Genomic DNA, 18,218 nt, shown 5'->3' with positions numbered 1-18,218 from the left:
TCTGAAAGTGTTTCCCAGCTCTGGTGCCTGTCCAGCACTGTAAGCTTGAGAATATAACCTTTCACTTGTTTTAGACCTTGTCATATCCAGTAACAAATGTGGCCAGACTGTGCATGTTTGGTCTCCTTTTGAGACTTGTGTTTTATTTCGTTTGGAACTTCAGCATTTTGTGATGACCAGAGGTGGTGGCTGTTGAGATGGTCGATCCTGTTGCACATGGGCAGTGTGGCTCCCCGAAAAATGAACACATGCAAACTGTTCCCTTGCTTGACTTCAACCAAAAGTTGTTAACGAGATTCTGCTAGTTAAGTAAAGCTCAAATTTTGGCTACAAGAACTTTCAAAATAGTCCCAGAACCCTGCATTTGTCTCTGTATTTCTCTGTAATGGGCACCAGTTGACCTTAAAGAGGTTCAGTGATAATTCCTTAGAGATTTAGCAGAAGGTATAAGGTCTATACTTGTGTTGCCTTCCTAGAGAAAGCTCTTTGGGAATCAACCATTGCTACCTGTCACAGGAGAGAAGTAATAAGTGCCTCCTGACTTGCATGAAGGGTCTTAACAGATTGTTCAGGCAGGTTGTAGCTGGAAAAATTTAAGGTCCAATTGGACGGGGCTCTGAACAACCTGATCTAGTTGAAGGTGTTCCTGTTCATTGCAGGGGGCTTGGAACTAGATGAGCTTTAAAGGTCCCCTCCAATCCAAACCACTGTGTGATCTTTGGAATTCTGTCTGAAGCAGAACAGGTCTATTTCTGGCCTTACACAGTTTGAATACAATCCAGCATGATTTACAAAACACTGGAAATGAGCACATGCCACAGAAAATAACAAGATTCACAGGCTGTGTATGTGAAATATACACTGCATTGCTAAAACTGGAGGGTTTTTATTCATGGTGATGAATATATACTAATCTGTTTTGTACTCAGTCACAATAGCCCACATGTTAATGTGGACTCTGCTCTCTGGGCCTCAAAAATCAAGGATGGAATAGGAGTTCTACTTTCGGTAAGGCCTTAACATATCAATGAAGCAATAAATCCTCAGTTTCCTACAGCTAGGCAGTATCTTGAATTTGGAAAGCGGCCAACAGTCACTTGTCCTGCTTCTGCAGGTAAAAGCCAGGTGGTGGTGTACGGAAGTTGAGCACTTCATGTTCATCTCCATGGAAATATTTATATTCTGATAGAGCATCCTCCATGAAAGAAGGCTGATAACAGAAACACCAATTCAGCTGTAATGAAGCTGCTACAGTTTACCCTGTTGCAGTAGCAGAGTTCTTAAGAAATCCAAACTTTAGGCTGTTTAAATAATTTTAGAATATAAACTCCATACTTGGAAGACAACAGAGATGACAGTTAAAATCAAAGGAAGCAATCTGATTTTTTTTTTAGCAGTGACCAGCTGTAGTCACTGACACACTTTTTAGTGTATTCTAAGGTACTAGAAAATGTGGGCTATGAAGACTGTGAACAAGGACACAGAGATAAGAAGCTTCTTTACCAGCCCTATTCATTCCAGAGCCTTTATTTTAAGTAGTATAGTAAAGCTACTGTGACTTGGTTTGAGCAGTCTTCTCCTTGGAGACCTATGATCTCCCTTCTATTCTATGGAATGTATACAAGGAAAGCTGCTTGTGTAGAACAGTTCTCAGCATTGGAGCCTCTAGGACCATAAGAATTAATTTGTGTACTATTCCCAAGAGCTCTGTGTTGGTATTTTCCAAATCTCTTTCTTTAGAGTAGTGCAGTTTTCAAGCATAGTCAGCATTGCCCTGTCCCTCCCATTAAAATGATCTCAGGGAAAACAGGCTGAGTTTGGAATGAATCATTTTGGAAACACCACTACACCAGGAGCTGATGGTGAGACTACTACCAGCTTGGCATTAGTCATACACAACTGGAATTCTACACATTAGCAATGATGTGTTCTAGACAGAAAGAAGGTAAGTGATGACACTGTAAGAAAAGGTACCAGGAAGGCTTAGCCTTGATTTGTTCTGGCTACCATAAAAGGCAAAATGAAGTAATCTCTGTTTGGGACATACATACTGGAATTAAATTGAACATAATGTTGTCTTGAATGAACTGATGAAAATTAAAAAGAAATTCCACAAATAAGAAGTTTAAAAAAATGGACAGTGCCTTTTAAATGATAAAGGGCTTCTGCTATAGTGCAGAAATATGAAATAGTTGACATTTAAAATGTCAACAGTTTCAGTGTTTACCAGAGGAGTTCTGACATTTTAATAGTGACCATTTGAGCTTTTATTTGTTTTAAATGCCTCACTTAAATTCTTTTAGCAAATTATGAGCAATCTGGTCATCTTTGAAAAGTGGCATCCTCTTTTGGGACGACAGCTGCTGGGGGAGCAGAGCTCTTAATTTTCATGGTTACAGTCTGTGAAATAAGGTCAGCCAAAGATGGGCACTTATTTCCTATGCTTGCATTTGCATTTTGCTCTGGGTGGGACGAAAAACTGAGCAAGGGGTAATTATTTCTTCTATTTTTTAATTTTTTTCCTATGAAAATATGATGTGGATGAAAACCTTTGTTTAATGGTCAAAAGTAGTAGGCTGAGCCTTGGGAGATCTCATTCCTTCCTGAATTTGGCTGGCTGGCTGCCTTTTGCGAAGTCCTTCCCTCTCTGTGCCTTGGTTTTCAAGGTTTAAGAAGTTAAGTAATAGTCCTTTTCTTTCCCAAAAAGCATTTCGAAGTCAGTTTTAGGAAGAAATTAATTTTTCTGACATTTGTAGAGACTGCAGAGGCTTCTCAAACTATTTAGAAGACGACAGTTGTGGTTTCACTACTGAGAACCTGATCTGAGCTCAACTATTCAGTGTCTTATGACCACTAATGAAAGGCTTATATTGAAAAGTTTTTGCATTATAATGTTTGATGTAAACAACACTGAATTAACACTTCTGTTAGGAAGACACTAAAACAAACAAATAATTAATTTGGTGCCATTCTCACTTCCAGCGCATATACTCACTTTGCTTATACTTCTAATACAGTTTCTGCACTATTTTATTGGCACCTGAGTGCTCATTTTAGCTCAACAAAGGAAAATGTCTGGTGTAAGGATCCATTCCACAAGGTTTCATGCCTATACCATATGCACAGTAAAAGGAATCCCCATCCCCAGTTTCACATGAGGAAGTGAAGCAAAGTACATGTGAAAGCCTTTTGGCTGAAGAAAACTGCCAAAGGATGTTGCCAAAGGATGCTTATTCTCCATGAAACTTCACTTGGTTGCAGCTTTTTCTGTAGAATAAGGAATTTCTGTGAATGCACAGTATATTTTGGTTGTTGCTATTCTTGACTTTCTTCATAAAAGAAACAGCATAAGCTATTACTGCTATTTATAAAAGTACTTTGTGACCCTATGCCATAGTGTTGAACGGATTTCATGACAGTTTTTTAATCCAAAAATTTATCGTTGGAGCTTGACAAAAGCTGGTAATGGCAATTCTGCCTCTATTTTAAAAATACCTATTAAAGTTCATTGGTGTAGAAGTAGTCTAAGAAAATAATTAGATTCCTCTCATAACTTCCAAAATGTTTGTGTTTTTTCTTAAATGGGCTTTTTTTAAAACCAAGCCAACCAACCAAAAAAAAAAAAACCAAACCCAAAAAACACGTGTTCTGGAGATTTTCTCTGTTTTGTTATAATTTAGAGTTTATTCAGAGCCTGCTAAGGCATTGGGAGTCCTGACTGAGACACTGCCAAAATAACTCATTTGCTTCCTTTAAATAGAATATGTGGTGGGAATTTTCTGGCTTCTGTTTCTACAGAGATGAGTAAGATCCTTCAGCTGTGCTCAACTGATGGGTTTATATTGGATCTTACAATATTTCAGTCCTCAGAAGGAAATCCCCCATGAAATTTAAGATGGTGTTCTTTACCCTTTGAGATGAACACTATTCAATAAGGGGTCTGTGTCAGCCACATCTAATTCCACGAACAGAAGAATTTATAATGGTTTCTATTTCATGGCATATCAGTTCATTGCATATCTTAAATATTGCACCAACACCTTGAATTAAAAGGTGTGTGAATGATGGAAATAAACATGATATTTTAATTTTACTACTTAGATGCTGTTAGCAAATGGAAGGAAACATTGAAAGCCAACTGTTTGCTTTCTTACTCAGACCCAAAAGAAGCACTTGTAACCCAAAATGTCTAACCTGGATTCCAGGAAACCTAAGTTTATTCAGTGCCATGGAAGATTCATTCAGTCTCCTCACTTCTGCCACTTCCACACAGAGCAGCTGCTAAGGAAAATGGAGGAAATGTACTTCTGAAGACTGGGTTAGTCTGAGCAATACCATCCATTTGTTTGGAGGTCTTTGTTTCTTTTCTGTTCTGTCATCGGGGCCAAACATTCTACTGAACACAAATACAGGGTCTGTGGCAGAATGTTTAATAAAATTAATAATTTCTGAGGATTTTTCCCCTGCAAAATATCAACTGCAGTCATGTGTGTGAGGATTGCATATGAAAAGGGCAAGAAATGGTTTGGCTTACTTTGCTGTGGTCTTATCCTGACATAGAGAGCTGTTATCTACAATGAGAGACCTTACCAAAACCTACTTTGGTATTTTCTTTCTATCTTTCCTGTTATGCTAAAGTAAGTGCATTAAGATTTTCTTTTTAATGAGTTTATTAAATATATTATTTTTAATTTTGTTTCAAGATTGAAGATTCAAGTGTCTGTTCTGTATTCCACAAGTACGCTTTCAGTTGGCATTAATAAGACATATGTGCACATTTATGGGCATAGTGCTTCAAATAATCTTTTATGAGTTAAGAGACACCACATGAAAGGCTATTATCTCTGACTCAGCTGTGAGAGTATTTTTAAAGCAGCATTTACCAAACTTTGATCCACAGATGCATATCTGTGTTTTTAAGACTTCTTGGTTTTGTCTGCTAAGTTACAAGATAAGAGTTTAAAATCTTTGGCTTGGCATAATTTCTTTGCTATTGTTGGGATAGGAAGCTGCACTGTTACAAATGGGCATGTAGCTGGTTCCCAGTGCTAACTACACAAAAAGATTTGCAAGTCCTGCTGTACAAAGTTCAATATGAAATGTCTTCCCTTGGTGACCAAAAGCCCGTGTTCAACAATATGAAGCTTGCTGTGGATGTAACTGGGATCAAAACTAGGTATGTCCTACAGATCCTGCTGAATGATCTCACTGGGAAAGTACTCTCTTGCCAGAATTGCTGTCTAGAGACAGAGGGAATACAGGGTGGATGAATCTATGAAGTTGTGATAAAAAGTCCTGGAATATTCAAGTGTACTAAAAGAGATTGACAAAACAGAAGTGTCTATGCGAGGTAGAATGTGGTAGATGAAAAGGAAAATGTAATGGAGAGATCTGAATGGGAAAACAAAATTAGAATAGCAGTAGGCAAATAGCTGGTATTCATGCACACATCTTGAAGAGACTGAGGAAAATGAGGTGAGAACTGAAGTGAGGCACCAGTGTCCCAGTTTCCTCAGCAGAGACTGTGGGAAATATCTGTGTGTTAGATAAGAACAACAGATCTGGATGTGCAGGGTAAAATAAACACTGAAGGTGAGCCACCTCTCTGAGAGGAATCAATGGAAGGCATCAGAAACGAATCTTGACATCCATCCTCTAATTTCTTTGGAAGAGAAGGGAAGCTGGATTTGCACCTTCCCTCCCCTTCCATGCAACAACAAACACTATAGCCTCTGGCTCTGAAATAACCTTCAAAGCCTGTAGATACATTCTCGTGCCATGTCATAATTCTAGTTCTGTTTGAAATTGTATGTGACTGGCCACAGCATCCCTGAAGTGAAAGCTGAGTAACTTCTGTGTGTCTTTGTGGCAAACCCAATTAGTCTGCCTCTTTCTTAAAGGAGAAGCAGAGCTCATAGCTCTGCCTTCTGCACAGCCCGCAGGGAGCAGAGGAGCTGGCAGGGACACTCATGCATGAGCGAGGGGCCGTCCCTGGGTGTGCAATGTCATGAGAGGAGGAAGGTCATTCGGCCCCATTTCTCAAAGAAAAAACTGAGTCTGTTCATACTGCTTCTCCCATGATGATCCCACTTCCAAATCGCTGGGAAATGCAGCTGTGCTGCCCTGTAGGTGTGAGTCCCCGGTGGTTATGAGGGGAACAGACAGAGATGGAGTTGAATAACTTGTATGGAACACACACAGAGCACATGCTGATTAATTGTGCTGTGTCAGTGGCCTTGAAATGCTGCTGGAGACGCTGTGGTGCCTGCAGGTTTTCCCAGCAGCTTCAGTCTCTGTCATGGAAAGATTAATGCTGTGAGACACGGGACACAAGGGTATAAACTGACCTCATATGCCCCATGATGACTTTTGGAATTGGTAGATAAGCTTGCTCTCCAGCTTTCTTGCTTTTAATGAGCTATTATCTTCCTGCAGGATCCTGCAAATAGTGCAATGACTTCTCAGTAATGCACAGGGGCTAAAATGGTGTCCTTTTATGGTAATCTCTTAGATGTGACACAGTTTTCAGTAAGGAGTTAATGCTGAAAGATTATTGCTACTGCTAGAGTGGATCACACAGGCAAATTTCCTTTTTTGTCTTTGGTTATAAAATCTAGAAGGAGAGGAAAAAACCCCCTTGAAGCAAAGTTTCTGATGACATTAACACCTACACGACCTACTGATGACAGGGAAAAGGGAGAGTCAGCCTGTTCCCCCAGCCAGAAAGACATGAATACAGCAGCTGTAATGGATCCTTCTTACTCATATTTTCAAAAAGCCTGACCTAGACCAAACCCTCTAGAGCCAAAACTGCACTTACAATGACTCCTAAAACTGAGGAGTATGAGGGGACTGATTGTTGAAAAAGAGTTTTCATTTCTGAGCACACTTTTATCTTGTTTAAATACATATCTTCTTGTGTTATTTGTTCTTTTGACTTCAGTTTGAACAAAATTAGCCTGATATAGGAGGGCTTTTGCTTAGTTTTATGTGCATTTTTATAGCCACCATATTCCTTAGGTGCAAAAGTGCTTATGTCCCTACTGAAATTAGGATTTAAGAACAAATAAGACTTTCTTAAATAAAAAAGAAATCACAAAATATTTTAAGGATATCCATTTAAAATGTCATGTGTTAGGATATCACTTGATTAGATTTTGCCTGCCTTTATGGATATAACGTTAAAAGTTCTTTTCAAAACTAAATATTATATTTGTGTGACTGGTGCTGTGAGTTCTTTTCCTGCTAACAACAACTTATGAGAATGTGTCTGATACATAAAATATGTATTTTAGTTGTGGAGACTTCAAAATGTTGAGGATGGGGGAAAACACCTGTAGCAGTGTCTCTGAAATCTGAAAAGATTTCCTTGCTTGCTGATGTCCTCTCACAACTATCTTCTGCAAAGTGTGTAGATGGGTGTCTGCAGATAGGTTGTCTTAACACTGTTTGCCCTGGTAGTGAACAGATGTATAGAGAAGAATAGGAAGGATACAATTCTTAGCAATCCAGCCTTTGATTCACCCTTGCTTTCCAGGCTCAGCTGGTGTGGATCTTTCTAACATTGGAGGAAAAAAGTCAGAGGAGGTGGATAATGGTTGTTAGTTTAGTTCTCTCACCCATTTAATCTGTTGTGTCTATTGTTTCCTCACCTGTATGTAAGTCCTGTGTCCTTCCATCCTGTTATAAAAGGGTCTTATTAGTTGAGTGAACAAGCAGTGAAGCTGTGATTAGTCTGGTAGTAAGTAGAGCTTTTTTTCGAAATCACATGTTTTTTGAGTAATCATTTTATCCAGAGCCCTGCAGGAATATCTACTGTTTCTGCTTTGGCTCAAATGTACATTTTGCTCTAATAGTTTTAAAATAGACTAGACTGGAAGCTTTCCTGTTTGACTGATGTCTTGACTTGGATGTCAGTGCATCCCTTCCTTAAATAAGAGGACCTTAACTGGTTTGAATCAAAGCCCATTAAACTTTTGAGGTGATGGTAAAATGGCTTCCCGGTGCTTTCAGCTTTTGCATCTTGCTTGCATTATTAGGGGGGTCAGGTTTAGCTTTGAATACAATGATCTTGAACTAGTCTTATTTTCCTGAAGATGCTCTGTTTCCAGCTTATTCAGGATGTCAGAAATTCTGGGCAGAGAAGGGTTTTTGCATAATCCACCAGGAGAAAGGACTGATAAGATATGAGAATAACCATATGTGTAAACTGCTAGGTAGGTGACCATCAGAGCTGGCAGAGAAGGTGTAGTGAAGAACTGGAAGTTCAGAGTTAAAATTTCTAAGAGGCTTTGTGTGTGTGTGTGTGTGTATAGATACAAAATTATCTGCTGAATTGCAGGGGGCATTTAAAATGTCAGGACACTTTTTTTTTTTTTAGAAGCGCTGACAATGAAGTTTGTGGGGACATATTCTGAGGCCCTGTTTAGGCCAGGAGAGTTGTTACCACAGTTTCAGTTAGGAAATATTGACCCAGTCCTCCCATTCAGCTCCACACTGGCAGATAAGCTTTGTCAGGGATTGAGAGCCTCAATAAAACTGAGAGGCAAACCCATCCATGAGGTGACTTCATTGAAGTCAGTGAGTTACAACAGCCCACAGGAACATTCAGCACAGAATTAATTTCTATGTAACTAACTAGTTTTATTAAAGAGGTAGATTAATGTGACTTAGTTTTTAAATCTCATGGTCTATTATCTTCTTCTCAGCTCTGTTTACTTCAACAGGAGCTGCCATTCTGGTCAACACTAAGTAGTGTCTCTATGGCAACTTTCAACAAAAGAATTATTTATTTGTATACACACACACATTTTGTACCTCTTGTATACCTTCAGAGACATGGTTGAATCACTGCAAAGAACAATTTATAGTTCTATCTTTTAAATAAATCACACTCTACCCTGTTTCAGGCTCACCAAGGGACAATACTAAACAACTGAGACTTGTGCACAGAAGAAACCATGTTGTGATGCAGGAATGTTAGATGTGGACAGGGTGATACACACTGATTCTTTACTGAACACGTCTAAGTTCAGAGACATCAAGCTGTGTACATTCTCATCCTTTTTATTCTTTGGAATTTGAATGAGCTTAACAAACTTATTATAGGCTAATACATTTGCAAATGTATGGAAAATACTAGTGTATCACCTTCAACTGTATGTGAGAGAAAAGTGGTATTATCCAAGTAGGCTGCAACTGAAATGAATCAAGAATAGCAGCTGTGTATAGTGTATTAATCAGAAAAGCTAAGAAACTGTATTAAATTCACTGTTTTTTCTTTGGAGGTTTCATAGAATTTCTATGAATAAGCTGATTTCTGTGAAGGAACAAAATACCACAGTATTTGCTTTATAGGGGAAGAATAAGACATGGAAGGATTACCTAAACCTATACCATGAGTCTAAATGTACTTTCAGGTAACATTTTTGACAGGGTGATGTGGATTAAACTGTGCATAGTACTTGTTCCACATAAAGAAAAGAAAAATCTTCATACTATTAGGTACTTCAGAGCCTTATCTAACCCCAGATTTTGGTATGGGTGGGATATGCTAGAAAGAAGGGCTTCCTGAGGCTAAAAGTGCTTATTTTTTTATTGCTCAACAGCTCTCCTCTGTCTGTAGATATTGTTGTCTAAATAGTTTTGTAATAAAGAGCCCCAGTAGGTCATGTCAGGCTTGTTTATTATCATCACTCCTAAAATTTTTTTGGTGTTATTTTTGTGAAAGCCAGGCAGTGTCACTAAAAGCCCTATGGTGCTTAGAATCCCTGAAAATGAGTCAGCCTTAAATAATTTGTAACAGACAACCACTGCTCTATTTTCCAAATATGTGAAAACTATTAGCAGTTGCTAGCCAAGTTAATTTGACTTTTAATTGCATGGTGTTTGTCTGTGAGCCAGAAAATATATAGAGCAGGCTTTGTTTATTGTCACATTATGCACCAAAAGCATGTGCCTGTCAGCTTACCCTGAGGATAAACACCAACTTCTCCAGCAATGATTCTTCTTTTGGGAATCCTACTCTGTGGTGGAGCTGCAACTTTTTTAGAATTTTGCTGCATCAGAAACGACATGTGGGCTGGCTTACATATAGGTAGCAAAACATGGAGAAAAGGATGTATGAGTTGCAGTAAAATTGCCTCTTGTGTAATTGCTGCCATTTTGTGAATGTTTCCCAGGCTTCTGTGGTGCTGTGTCTTAGGAGGCAAAGTCACCATGTTTGTGCACATTGCACACCAACATAAAGCAATATATATTTGTTGTGAGACTGGTTTTGGTAGCAGTCCTGAAGTTATTGCTTCTCTTCCTTCTAGCCAGTTAGTCATGCCCCACAGGAGCTTGTGAGATGTCTGATTTCAAAGACAGGATTACGGCCAGGGCTCCTTTTTGGGGCAGTAAAATCATTCTGCAGCTCAACGTAGCCCTTGGTAGTTCAGTTGTCTTCATGTCTGTGTACAAGTTTTATTTATCCAGAAGACAGTGGTCATTTTGTTTTACAGGTTATTGTTGTTCCTGTGCTTCAGATTTTCTTACCAGATCAGAGGCTTGAAATTCTTTGCCCATGTATAGCAGGAGTGCATTTTCTTTCTGTGTTTCTAAACCCTTTAAACATTTTAATCTGTTGACTTGGGAACAATTAATAATGTCTTGGTAATAAATTTTGAGAGATATTTGACAAGAAAAGTGCTATTTATAGAAAATATATTGCATAGTCCATAATAAACCTTATTTATAAATGGCTGGGGCTTTTTTCTTACAGAATGCAGTCTAATATTGCTAAGATGGGGGAAGGAAAGTTTCCTTTTAGAATTCTAATAATTAAAAAAAAAAAAAAAAGAAAAGAACCCCACATAAAAATCACTCTAGCAACTACTAATGAAAAACTTTAATCTACTCATTAACACAATTATATGTCAATAATCTGATGCCTGTATAGACCTGAAGATGTTTTTCTGGGGGTCTATATGTGCTTTTTCTTTGGTTCAAGTGAGATCATGAGAGGAGTCCCTTTGTTTTCTTGCAGTGTCATACTTCTTTCCTGAAAAGTAAGGTAGGGTAGGGGATTCCTTAAAAAATTTTGGAAAACATTTTCACATATTTTTGACCAGGGTCTGTACTGTAGTTGACAGAAGCATAAACTAGAGATGCTGTTCTACTGCCTCAACTCTCAGGCTAACACTACAAGTTTGTTTACTATTTTAGGATAAAACAGAATGCAAAATATAGCCACACTGAATGTGAAATTACACCAGTAACTAGGGTTTCAGATTAAAAGTTCAGAAAGTCATTTGCTGTGTTCTTGAATTGATGCCTTTTTCAAGTATTTGTGTAAAATATAAATTTTATAATTCATAAGATTTAAACAAAACAACTAATCAGAACAATGTCTAAAGTTCTTCAGAGTAAATAGAAAAATCATCATAAATTGTTGGAAGCTCTGCTCATCAGCTTCATTTATTAGGCTGTAAAACACAGCTGTCAAGCTATTAGTGGCTCACGAAACAACTTCTCCACCCCTCCTTTTATTCCTGGTACGAAATTTCAGCTAAACAGATAAAACCCTTGAATCCAAATACTGTTTGAAGTCCTTCCTCATTAAGTTTTCCTGTAGATTTTTTTTTTATTCTTTGAAATGCTTATGGTAAATGTATGTTTATTTATCTGTGTCACTCAGGAGTACTTGGGTTTTCAGTGTCCATATCAGAAGATAGGTCTGCAATTAGTGCTTGTCACCACATCCTGCTTTTTCAAGAGACTTGATGCTGAAGAAAGTAAAATTTGGTGGGTCAGTTGGGATGTTATTTCATATAAAATGTGAACTTATCATTCTGTAACTGAGACACAGAATTAAAGGATCTAGTTGATGAAGAGCAAAGGCAAAGATTCCAGAAAGCAATTAAACCTATTCAGGTTCTGAATCTTTAGTGCTGTCTGGTGATGCCTTTTTCTACTGACTACAGATAAAGTCCAAATGTGTACACATTCATATTTAAATGCTGAGCAGGATTGTGCTTTTAGCACATCTCCTATTTGTGTCTCCTCATATGTCTGGGCAAGCATGGAGTGATCTTGGAGCACTGTTCCATGCTCCTCTCCTGCAGAAGGTAGTGATCACACTGTTTTCAGTAATGTTTTCAGTAATTTGCTTTTTCTGTGACTTAAAATAATATATGACACAAAACCCAATGAAGGGAATGTTGTCTATGCTTGTGAGTTCACTTTTACAAAGGTGTGCAATTGCACAGCTTCATGGTCCTAAATTATTCCATAGTAGTTTAACACATGCTATTGATAGAATAGAACTTTGCCCCTCAAGAGCTTCTTCCAGTCTTTGAGCCAAAAAAAAAAAAGAAAAACAACTGTCATGTTTGTAGAGGCTTCTAAATTCAAAATTTCGTGTTGAATTCCAATGGATATTCATGCAAGATGTTTCCCTGCATTTCCTCTGTTCTCATTTTATTTGGCTTTGGGACAACTTCAGAATGGCCAAGCCTGAGAATTTTCTGCAAATCTTCTGAATGCCTCTACTAGACCAATCTGGGTGTGCTCCCACAACTGAATTGGGGCATATTTCTGGGTTGATAGTATTATTTTTGTGGAAACTTTTGGAAACAACGAAAGAGCCCTCCCTAGGGATTGTACTAACTAGGGTCAGTGGATTTGAGTTTGTATTAATTATAGTCAGGTTTAATATAAGAATTTTCTCTTGGCATAAACATGTATCAGTCTAATTGCCACTGATTGGGCACAGAAAGTGCATAAACAAGAATTAATGAGGAATTTATAACTCTATATACTTGAATCACAATAGGGATGGGATTGGAATAAAGTGTTTCCTGAGAGCTGGAACAGCAGTTCAGATCTACTTACAAAGTCCCTTTTTTATGGAAGTCCTCTTATAAAGAAGCTTTCTATAAATCAGCACATTGCATTGGTTGACATCAGGCTACTCTTGTTTTTTGTATGTTGTATGCATGTGTATAATCTGTATTAATAATTATATATAGAAAAAACACTGCAGCAACTTCAGCATCGGAAATTACTTTTCTTTCTTGAATATTTATTAAATACCTTAAATTTGGTATGGTATTTAATGTATAATATTAAATCATGGGAAGGACTTTTACGAGGGTCAAAATACTGCAATTGCACATACTTTTTTCCTGCTGGAAGATGTTTTTATACATCTTGAAAACATTCAAATAAGATCAGATACAAGTTTTTGAAAATGGTAGCTTTTAGATCAGGAACCAGACAGATTAATGTTTTGTGAATTCGATTAGAGTCCAAATTGTCTGAATGAGTTTGATACCAGACAGCTAACCAAAGTTCTTTTTTTCCTCTTGAATTGGATTAAACTGTCGTAGTCACAGCAATTATGCTGTGGTTTCTGGGCAGTTTACTGACTTTTATTATATAAATAAATTTTAAGGAATTTTGTGAGTTTGACCTTTTGTCACATCAGATAGCATCAGGTGTTTGGAATGAAATCAGCTGGCTAAAGAACTGTTGAAAAGCCAGATTTGCTCAAGCATATGATCATTATTGAAGATGGATTATACTAACACTGCAGAAGATCTTTGAAACCTCTTGAATAATTCTAAGGGATATTTTTCTAATTTTTAGTGTTTAGTTCACATCAGGTTTTTTATTTCTGTGTTGGAAATGAAGCCTTGAAAATTAGGAAATATTGGATGGTAATTACATTTCAAATAATTTGATACCATCCTGATGCATTTGTTCTAGCTAGGTAATAACTACTTATTCTGCTTGCATACAAAAAGTATTAAGTACCAGAAATATTTAGCTCATAAGCCATTTCTGTTAGATTGAGGTCTTCATTTAGTCAAATCTAATCTTATGGAGACTGAGGTTGCTAACTAAACAGTCAAAAAAGTCCTTTCTGGTGTAGCTATAGTACATGTAGCTGGGCTAATATGATTCCTGGAAATTGAGCTGGAATTGCTGATAGGGGTAATGATAGCTAATGAAAAATCACAGTGATAACTCATTTGTCACAGACTGAAACAAAACTTTGGGGAAAATGAAATATTTCTCTTTAAAATAGGAAACTGAAATGTCTTGGAAGTCTTTGGGCCAGGCTCTATGTAATGCCTAAAAAGAACTTTCAAAGGCTATTACTTAGCCCAAAACATCCAGAAGAGGTGGTAAGGTGTCTTTGAGGTTTGATCATACAAGGTACTCTTATGTCTGGAAAAAAGAAAAAAACAACAACCCAAAATAAAAATCCAACCCACAGTATGAAGCCTGAACTGAACTCTTTCTGACCTGATCTTGCCCACTACCTTCATTTGTATTGTGAGGACTGTCAGAGCTGATGTATCTCCAACTGGGCTCTGCATGAAAAAGGTGAATGGAAGCAGAAATGGTTGATCATTATTCTCTTTTTTTCTTTTTAGTTGCTTAATTGTATCTTAGCTTTGTATACAGTGACTTTTCTGTGTTACCTCTTTCTTGATGTCAACAGCCTCATGTACTTAAAGGGTAATGTCATTTGGGCTTCAGAAAGCATTGAAAAGTCAATGGAAAATGTGAACTACTGAACTGGCATATTGCAAGGACAAAAACATCAAATCAGATGAGCAGAAAACAGTTCATTTTGTTCTTGAATAACAAAGGATAGTCTATATGCCTAGGAGGGGGATTTATATTTCAGGTTTAATTTTTAAATAAAATAGATTTAAAAACAAAGAATAAAACAGTTCAAGGGACTCAGGGTCAGTTCAGTAGGTGCATGTAACACACCTAACAAAAGAGTAAAAACAGTGATTTAAAGATAGTTTGAAATTCCTGGGCTGCTTAAGTGCTTCAAATTAGAGCAAGGCTGATGTGGGCTTCTGTCCCTTCATAGAATCATAGAATATACTGAGTTGGAAGGGAGCCACAAGGATCATTGAGTCCAGTTCCTAAGTGAATGGCCCATATAGGGATCAAACCCACGACCTTGGTGTTATTAGGACCATCCTCTCACCAGCTGAGCTGATCTCGGGGGCATCTAGGGGGTTACACTGGCACTCAATCAGCACTTAGGCTTTTCTTGCCATTGTTTTGGATGAGACAACCAGAAATTAAATAACAGTTTGTTCTTTTCCAAAACTGGGAAACCAGAGTACTTACACAGTCAATTCTCAGTCTTATTTATTATCCCAATGGGAATGGGGTAACTGAGGCCCAGAGAAACAAGAAGACAAATGTAGTATTTATATAATAAATTAAATAAAATCATCTCTATCCAACATTCAAATGCCATAGTCTTCAAATGCACACCTTTATCTATGTTTTCTTAGATTATGGAATGTTCTAGAAAAAACTTAATGCTTCCCTCTCTTTCAAAGGTATTGCAGGTTCCCTTTCTCTTTTACTCTCTCTGTCTGTTACTTGGCCTAGACCAAACGAGCTACAGCTGGTATAAATGCCACAGCTGACTTGAATTGTTTTGAGTAAAGAGGATTAAGAAGCCCCTACCCAGGTTGCATAGCTGGCAAACCTGAGGTGTCTGAGGAGGTGAAGCAGTGCCCTGATGCAATGCAGCAGGGGACAGTGGTGGAGTTGCCTGGCAGAGCTGAAGACGGCCAAGGTACGTCATGGCCTTACTTCATTAACTCTGTGTGTTTGTTTAGAGGGCTCTCATTTTGCTTTGTGGAACTCCTGGGGGTCTGTGTGTCTCACCATGCAGCCCTACAATGCCTTTGTCCCCTTCAGATTTGTCATTACTGATGGTGCAAGCTTAGTGATGGTAGAACTAAAAATGAACTGTGAAGTTCAATCAATTTACTCTTTACAATCGGGTTTAATTAACTTCAAGGATTAAAAGCAGAAGCTTAAGGGAAGCTGCCAGTGACCTCTTAGCAAAACATGGAAGACTGAATGTTGTTGAATTCTCAGGACCAGAGTTCTAATGAAGACAGTAGGTGGCAGAAAAATCACTCAGTTCTAGGAACTAAACCAGGGACAAGATCCATTATCCTGCAGTCAGTGTCTGCTTCACCTCAGGCTCAAAATTCTGCTCTGTGGCTTCTTTAATGCATGTTCTGGAAAGAAGTCAGAATGTAGTTTAGATACATGTCTATTTGATTACAAGCAAATCACCCCCATTTACCTGAAGCCTTGGTTTAGGATAAGCTTCCCTCCTTGGGGAGGGAGGAATCAGCCTTAGCTAAGTGTACCTTAGGAGGTGACTGAGAGGGGACCTCAGCAGTGTCTGTCACTCTCTGAAGGGAGGTGGCAGAGGATGGACCAGGCTCCTCTGGGGGATGCCAAGCAACAGGATGACAGGCAATGGGCAGAAAGGGAGGCACAGGAATAAGTCTGGATCCACCTGGATAAGGCTGCACAACCCACTGTGGTCCCTTCCAGCCTGAGCCCTTCCGAGCCAGTACTACCAGAGAATTCCTCTGTTGCAGGGATAGAGAGACTAGGAACACCCTGCTTGTTTTGATAAGCTTTTCCTGTCTGTGAGGTTTTTTTTCACTTTTCCCAGTTAAAGCAACAGGTGCGAATATGCAGTATTGGTGATGATGTTTTCAATTTTGCAATTGAGTAGCTGTAACTGTGATAATTTCTGGTCATATTCAAAGTCAAAATATAAAATTTCTTGAAAGGTTTGCTTTCATGGTCACCACAGAAAGAAGCAGCAAATATTTCTTTTTTGAGAGGTGAGAGCATTTTTTTTTCTCTGACAGAAATTACAACTTTTTTGCCATTTCTAAGTTCTTTATTTCTGCTGTTTAGCTGTCTGGGAAGGTTTATGTGAAAGGTAATGAGTGAATAACCACTTAGACCAAAATGGTAGTTTTGTTCTCTGTTTGTAAACTGTCATGTTCACGTTGGTTAATATTGTTGCAAATAGTTGCTTGCAGAAATATATGTAGAAGCAATAATTACCATGTTGATATTTGTGGAAAGCAAGTGCTTTTTTGGGTAAAACTGAAAACCTAATTCCAAGATTAATCTCACAAATTTAGCAGAAATGATAGAATGTGTCAAGTAGTTAAGACTTGAACTTCAAATGTTTCCCGGGCCTGTCTATGGAAGACTTTTGATCAGATATTTAGGAAAACAGTATTGAACACCAATATTCCCTGCTTGATTGTTTTCTGGCTTCGGCAGAAAGAAAGGAAATTAAATAATGGATTTTCATTTCAAAATGCTTCAGTGTTATGTAAATATCTTAAATTATGTTGGGTTTTTTTCTGAGTCTCAGTGACCAGAAGTAATAAAACCCCAACACTGGTGCCTTCTGCAAATGTGTGCAGTGTCATATATTTTGGCTAAAGTCGATTTCTGTCTGGATAACTTGAGAACTAAATCTTTCCTGAAGTTGGAATCAATGGCTTGACCAGACATTTTTTGCCTGAAATGACAGTAAACGTGACAATTTGGTTTTAACAGGACACTGAAGAAAGAAAATTAATGGGTGGCTGAACTTTTAGTCTGCTTCTATGGATAAGAAATTCATAGACAGGGAAAATTAGGACCAGTAGATGCTGGTGTTTCGCTTTCCAGTTTGGTTTACATAATGTGAAACAACTGTTCATTAAAATGTGTAAATGTTTCCACAGACACTGGGTAGACATCTAGGAAGGAAATTATTGCCTTATTTTGATTCTCTATTGCAAACCATGAACAGTGAAGCTGTATGTATGGCTAGGGTTTGATTTAATTCTCTGTACTAGGAAAAAAGAGTTGTGAATAGTAGATTCCACTTGCTCCTCTAGAAAATCTGGCTCTTAGAGGATTGAAGTTGAACATTGAAGCATTGAGCTTTTCTGTACTCTAGTGGGTAATGCAGCTGTGTATCTGTAAAGTTCATCTAGCTCCAAATATATTAAAAAAAATACTGTTTTATTAAGAATTCCAACTAAAACTTTGAATATTTTTCTTCCATAACAATAAAAAAGGGCAAAGAAATAGTATAGTTTATCTTCAAAGAATTTCAAATATCACTGATATTTGTCAAAAAAAAAAAAAGAAAAAGCAGGAATTCTTGAAGGCTTAAGAGGTTTATAATTTGCCTTTTATAATTTGCCTTTTAATTTTCCTTTGACCAATAATTTTTCCTGCTATTGGCTAGCTCATTTTTGAATGTCAAGTGGTCTTTGGATGTATTTGGCTGAATTTCTGCCCAAGTCACTGTGAATTAGCATTGCGTGAGATGTAATGATCTGAAAAAGATCAACCAGTATTATGAAAAT

The sequence above is a fragment of the Manacus candei genome, unplaced genomic scaffold, assembly GCF_025592945.1.
Source record: "Manacus candei isolate 608988 ecotype Guabito, Panama unplaced genomic scaffold, ASM2559294v1 h1tg000065l, whole genome shotgun sequence".
NCBI lineage: Eukaryota > Metazoa > Chordata > Aves > Passeriformes > Pipridae > Manacus > Manacus candei.
This window is presented reverse-complemented; position numbering follows the sequence as displayed.